The following is a 6,000-nucleotide window of genomic DNA, read 5'->3' as shown; positions in this document are numbered from 1 at the left end:
TACACTCTTGTATAGGACAGGATGCTGATCCATAGACAATAAGAAGAGACTAAGTGAGAACATAGGATTCAACTTCCAGACTAATGTTTTCTGGTCTACTACTATGCCTCATCTCATATTCACACAGTATCTGTTATGCCTTCATCTAGGGCAGAACCTCTTGGAAATAGAGTAGAAATCTGAGATGGGGCTCCAGACATCAGAGGATCTCTGTTCTGAATTAGAAAAACTCGGTTCTCACCCTAGGGACCCCCCCCAGTCTGAATATGAACCTCAACCTCCATGGCCCTGCTAGGTGGTGGGCCTCCCACTGAATACACAGTCCCCATCTCCTGGCCTTTCCCACTCCACACCCTCTCCTTCAATGATTCCATCAACCAAGCTACCTCCCAAATTCTAGTCCCCACTTCACATGGGATGACCCACTGCCCTTCCCAAATCAGTATTTCTTCCCACCTGTCCTCTCTCCTTAATGGCAAGCTTCCCTCCCTATTAGAAAACCCCCTTTCCTATGGATCCTGAGTGAGGGAAGGGTCCTTAGAGCCTGTCTTTCTACTCCAATTCCCACCCCCGTTTCACATGAGGGAAACAGGCCCAGGGGAAGAAGTACTTGCCTAAAAATATATCACCAGTCACTGGCCAGGTTAAGTCTAGAACCCAGATTACCCAACCTTTAGCCTCGAACTCCACTACCTCTTCACATACCAGGCCACAGACTTCTTTCCCTCCATCACCCAAACTGAATTAATCACCCAGGCCCCTTGAGTCTTTCTCAAACACATCTCTCCTTTTTAATTTTTTTTTAAAGATTTTATTTATTTGACAGAGCGAGAGAGCACAAGCAGGGGGAACAGTAGAGGGAGAGGGAGAAGCAGGTTCACCACCAAGCAGGGAGCCCGATGCGGGGCTTGATCCCAGGATCCTGGGATCATCACCTGAGCCGAAGGCAGACGCTTAACCATCTAAGCCACCCAGGCGCCCCTCTCCTTTTTAGTTCTTTTTGCTTCCCATTGCCATTGCTCTAGTCAAGTCCTCATTACATCTCACCTGAATTGTTGGGACAGCCTAACTAGCATCAGGCCCCACTCTGCTTACAGGACTCTAAGGCCCTTCACATTCTGCACACCCCACATCCGCCACATGAACTTCCTTTCCTGGATGCCTCAATCAACAGGTCTTTCTTGCTCACTCCGTGTGTTCTGGCCCTAGGCTCAGTTCTGTTGAACACAGGTAGGGTAGCCTCTTTCAACTTCTGGTTGAAAGTTAGGACAAACAGCAAATGATTCAGGGAAGGATCTGAGTCAGAGTTTTTGACTTGAGGGCTACTGAAGACTTTCTGGATTGGGTGGCTGGGAGAGAGAAAATAAATTTTCCCTTGGCTCCACCATGTACCCCTCCCACCAGAAGATGTATCTCTGTTGTCTCCAAACCCAGTATTACAATAGCCTTTGTGCCTCACCTTGCTGCCTATAGGCACCCCTCACTTAACCACTCTCAGAACCAACCCAGCTACTGGGATATTGAGCATCTTAAACCATAATTCTGAGCCTGTAGCCTGTGACTATGCTGCTAGCACATTATGTTGTGCGAGTCTAAGAATTTTAACCAGGTATCAAAGTCTTCTGCTATTTGGTTCCATCTTTCCAACCCTGATTTTCATTACTATAGCCACACTAGAAGGTCCTTAAACAATGTTTTCCATTTACCCCTTTGTGCCCTTTGTTAAAAATGACTTGCCCCCTTCATTTCTGCCTGATGAAAGCATTAAGACCCTACTTGAGTGCCAGCCATCTCCTCCATGAAGACTTTCCCAGTTTTCCTCAGCTAGGAAGAATCTCCCTGCTCTGAGCTCCTATTTATATACACATTTCTGCCTTGCCTTACTTAGCTCTTGCTGTAGCATCAACTCGGGTAGGTCTGGAGCCCTTGAAGGGTATAGAGAGAGCATCTCATCCAGCCTCTGTAATCGCACTCAGAAGCAGGTGCAGGATGAATGTGTCTGCCTCACCCACGGTAGGTGCTTAGACAAGCGCCTGTTGCCTGAACACAGGACTCGCCGCTTACACCACTCATGTTTAGGTAGCCACCTAACAGAATGGGCTGGACACGGTTAGGTTACACAGCCTGGGGAATTGGGCCATTCCAGCCAGTCGTTAGGATGTCCCTACCAGCCTCCGCTACCCAGCTCCAAATGGGGTGTGAGTGCGAAGGAAGTGGGGCCGGGTAGCCCCGCTGGCTCCTCCTCCGAGTCCACCCTGCGGATCTCTGAGTCTCAGGTGTCCTTCCAGTCCAAGGATCTCAAGAAAGTCGAAGGGGCGGTACCGGAGAGATAGGGGCCTTTACCACGGATGCGCTTCCCACTCGCGGCTAGTTTAATTTATTTATTTAATGTTTTTTGGAGGGAGGGAGCATTCAATGAGGGGAAGAGGTGGAGCGAGGGAAGGAGGCGGGCCCAGGCTGACTGACGCTAGCGCCGGGGAGCCAATGGCCGGTGGGGGGCGTTCCCCCCCATTCAGGACTCCTCGCCTGGCTCGGAAGGTATGTTAAACAGCTGCTTTTAATTTGGTCTCCCCAATCTCGGGCGTTTGGGGGGCTAGCTCGCTGGCCAGTGGCTCGGGCCGGTCCGCCACGGTGCGGGCGCCGCGGGCCCCGGGACGGAGCTAGGGGAGGCTCGGAGTCCGGCGGCCGAGGGAGGCACGGGGCAGGCCAGGAAGGAGCGCTCTTGGCGCCGCCCGCTCGCCAGTGTGTGTGTTTTCCAAGCCGGGCCGGATTCGTGGGGAGGGGGTCGGCCCGGCCCGGGGTCGTCAGTGCGCCGGTCGTGCTGCCTAGTTTATTTCACCGAGCAGTCGGTTTCGGTAGGTTTCGGCGGCGGACTGGGTAAGGGGCGGGCAGGGGGAGATTCCCTCCCCCCTCGCTCCTGGAATGCCTTTTAAAAAATTATTGTAAAGAAGAAAATAGGGGATATTCCGTACGCCGACTGGAACCGAGCCTGAGCTGCGGCGCGCGGGCTCGGCAGGGGGCGGCGGCCTGAGCCCGGCGGGCCAGGCCCACTGAGCCCGCGGCTCCCGGAGTTGGTTGAGAGCTGGAGTTAGCGAGCGACCCGGAGCCGGCGGCTTTCCCCGCTAACCATGCTGTGCGAGGGCGGCAGCCACCCGGAGGGTTTTGTTTCGGCCCGCAAACTTGACGGAGGGGGCGGTGGGCGCGATCCGGTGAGGCGCGGGCGCCGTGGGCCGCGGTTGTTACGGACTCTGGGGGCGGGGGCAACGCCGGACTTGCGGGAGGGGCGGCCGGGGGCGGGGGAGGCCACCGGAAAGAGCCCCCAGCGCCTGGCCACTAGCTCCGCGCGCCGGTCTGTGTTCTCCGAACTCCCGGGCCGTGGCAGTAGAGCCAGCATTCGGCGCCGGAACCCGCCAGGCCGCGAGCCCGCGCGGAACTCGGCCTGGGGGTGTGGAAAACCTCCAGGAACTCGGTGGCGGCTTCGACCCGCGGCCCCAGCTGATCCCCTTGCAAACATGGAGCTGCCTCCTTCCCCGCCCACCCCAAGCCGGCCGCAGCGGCGGCGGCGGCTCCCTTCTCCTCCCCCGGCCGTGCGGCTCGCCCGCTGATGGGGCGGGGGCGGGGGCGCGGGCGTGTGAGCGCGCCCACGAGGGGGTGGCCTGAAAGGGGCAGTGAAGGTCGGAAACTGGGAAAACAGTCTCCACGCTAGGAATCGGGAAAAGGAAATGCATCAGCGGGCGGGGAGGGGCGCGGGGGGCGCGCCTGTCAGCCGGGATGGCGGCCGCGGGCTGGAAGGCGGGGCGCCGGCGCTAACCGCCGGGGTCGGGTGGGGCGATGCCGGGAGAGGAGGCGCCGGGGTCCCGGCCCACGGAGCGCCGAGTTGCCCCTGCCTCCACTCCTTGGCCTAGCCTGTTTACTATCTACTCCAGCAGCCGCCGCTTGTGCAACCCGCCCGGAGGGGAGCTGAGGGGCGGGGCCTTTCCCTCTCTCTTCCACCCACCTCGGGCTCCTCCAGAGGGCCCGCCTTCTCTTGTCTTCCACTGGCTGGGCGAGACTCCCTTTTTTCCTTCTCGGTTCTCGACTGGATGACATTCTCTCGAGCTCCGCCTATCGGAGGCCGGGCTGGAGTTTAAGTTGCTAGGATTTTTTTCCGTGAAGGGCGGAGGGAGGATTCCTACGACTTACGTGAGGCGCAAGGTCCCGCCCCCACTCCTGATTGGTGAGATGGTAGTCTCCGCCCCCTCCGCCGGAGCGAGCTAGGATGGGGGGGAAGTTCACCCCCTGTTCTCCGCCCCTTCCCCTAGCCTGTGTGCGCGCTCGGCACATGTGTGAGTCCCGCCTTGCTCCTTCGAACTGTCCTCCCGCCCGGAAGTCCCGGGTTCGGAGTCCTTGGCGCGGGGAGTGGGGGGGGAGGGGGCGAAGAGAGCTGAGAAGGCACACAATGATTCCTCCAAGGCTGGAGATTCTGGTAGCTTTGCGATGAAGTTAGGGGTTAACGGCATGAGTGGATTTCGGGGCCCTCGGCTCCAGGGGTTCTGCAGGGGTGGGGAGGAGGGGTGGGATCTGGCCTTCCGGGCCAACTACTAAAGTTCTGACCCTGCGGCCTGGCTATTCTCACGCCTCTTGACTTCCCGGAGATCACCCTGAATTTAAGCTTGAGAACGCCGCGGACGCCGGCAGCTTGGCCTTAGGTGGCTTTAACTAAAACTCTGAGCAACCTAAGATTGGCCTGGGTGCCTTAGGCAAGGTACAGGGTGGTTCATCCCCTATTGACAGAGAAGTCGGGGGCGGCCCAACCCTGCTTGGATTCGAAGTGGTTCTTGAGGTCCAGGTGGAGCGTCGTGTGGCACCCAGTCCAGGGAGCCGGGGACGGCCCAGAGTGAAAGGTACCGTCGATAAGTTCTGCAAAAGTGCCGCTTCTTCCTAACCTGGAAGAGATTTGACTCGAGCGTCGCTTTCGTTGGTGTGACCTTTTTTTTAGAGCTCCGTCTTTGGGCAGGGCTTGGCTCTCATCTTTAGCTACTCATGGAGTTCACAGTTCACTGCCTTGTCCTTACGGCTCGAAGCCATCCTTGGAGTCAGGCCCACCTGTTGCCAGCGCTGGTTTCCTTGCCGTCTCCCCTGGATTGCGGAGGGAGGACAAGATAGGACCTGGGAGCGGGTTCCCTGGGGCCTGCCACTTGGGGACTGCCACGGCTCTCGGGGGAGTAGCCTTTTGCTGGAGAGCGGGAAAACTCTAGTCCCGCCCCCTCCTTTCCTGGCGCTCCTTGAGCGCCCCCCAAAGCAGGGCCAGCGTCCGTTCTCCGCCCCATTTGGTGAATAAATAAAAGCAACCTAGGCATTGCAAGCACTTTGTCTCTGTGTGTTTGAAGCACTATAACCTACACAGAGAAGGCCTAGGGACTGCCATTAACACTTGTTGGCCAAAGGAGTAGGTGAACAGCCATTCTTATCTTTTGTCACCAACTGTGGAATTTTTATTCTTTGTATGAAGTGTGGGGTGAAGGTTCATTTATGCTGTGGCCTTTTTGGTCTCCTTATTCAGTTCGAGTCCGAGTATGCCTCCAGATATACCCTGGAGATCGCAAACGCTTTACACCTCACGCTCCGCCTTCCGGAGGCTTGCCAGGGCGGTGGCTGTTAGGGCCCTGCCTTCATTTTGGTTATCTCCGCCCTCTTAGGACTGCATACTCAAGTTTAGGGATTGTCGGTGTTAGAAGTGTGCAGCCAAACCTAGCTGCGGACTGGCAACCACTGGGACTATTTTTCGGCTTGGGTCTCCAGCTCTTAATTCTGTACGTACTGAAGGGAGCTGTACGGATCCGGTTGCTCCGGATATTTGTGTTTACAAGGAGGCAGCGTGCGGAAATGTAAATTGTAGAGAGAACTGGATAGGATGAGGTTCTTTTTCTTTCTTTCTTTCTTTTATTTTTTCTTGTAAGGGGTCCTCCACGGTGGTGTGTTGCTGCCTCTCCCTTTCAAATCCCAAGGCTTCGGATCTCA

General features: G+C 56.8%; 1 protein-coding gene across 2 annotated transcripts in view; it reads left to right on the top strand.

Moving 5' to 3' along the window:
* The first annotated feature begins 2,495 nt into the window (after nt 1-2,495).
* SIN3A (SIN3 transcription regulator family member A) overlaps nt 2,496-6,000 on the top strand; it is a 70,434-nt gene continuing 66,929 nt past the window's right edge. Inside the window, exon 1 of one of the 2 annotated variants that reach the window (XM_032418091.1) lies at nt 2,496-2,538. The gene's annotated coding sequence lies outside the window, so the exon portion shown is untranslated. Of the gene's footprint in view, nt 2,539-2,667; nt 2,856-6,000 lie in introns of those variants that run through there. The other variant, XM_032418092.1, reaches the window with a different exon arrangement.

Source organism: Phoca vitulina, unplaced genomic scaffold (genome assembly GCF_004348235.1).
Source record: "Phoca vitulina isolate PV1807 unplaced genomic scaffold, GSC_HSeal_1.0 scaffold20, whole genome shotgun sequence".
NCBI classification, from domain to species: Eukaryota; Metazoa; Chordata; class Mammalia; order Carnivora; family Phocidae; genus Phoca; species Phoca vitulina.
Note: the sequence above shows the minus strand (reverse complement) of the source record. Positions and strands in the feature narration are given on the sequence as shown.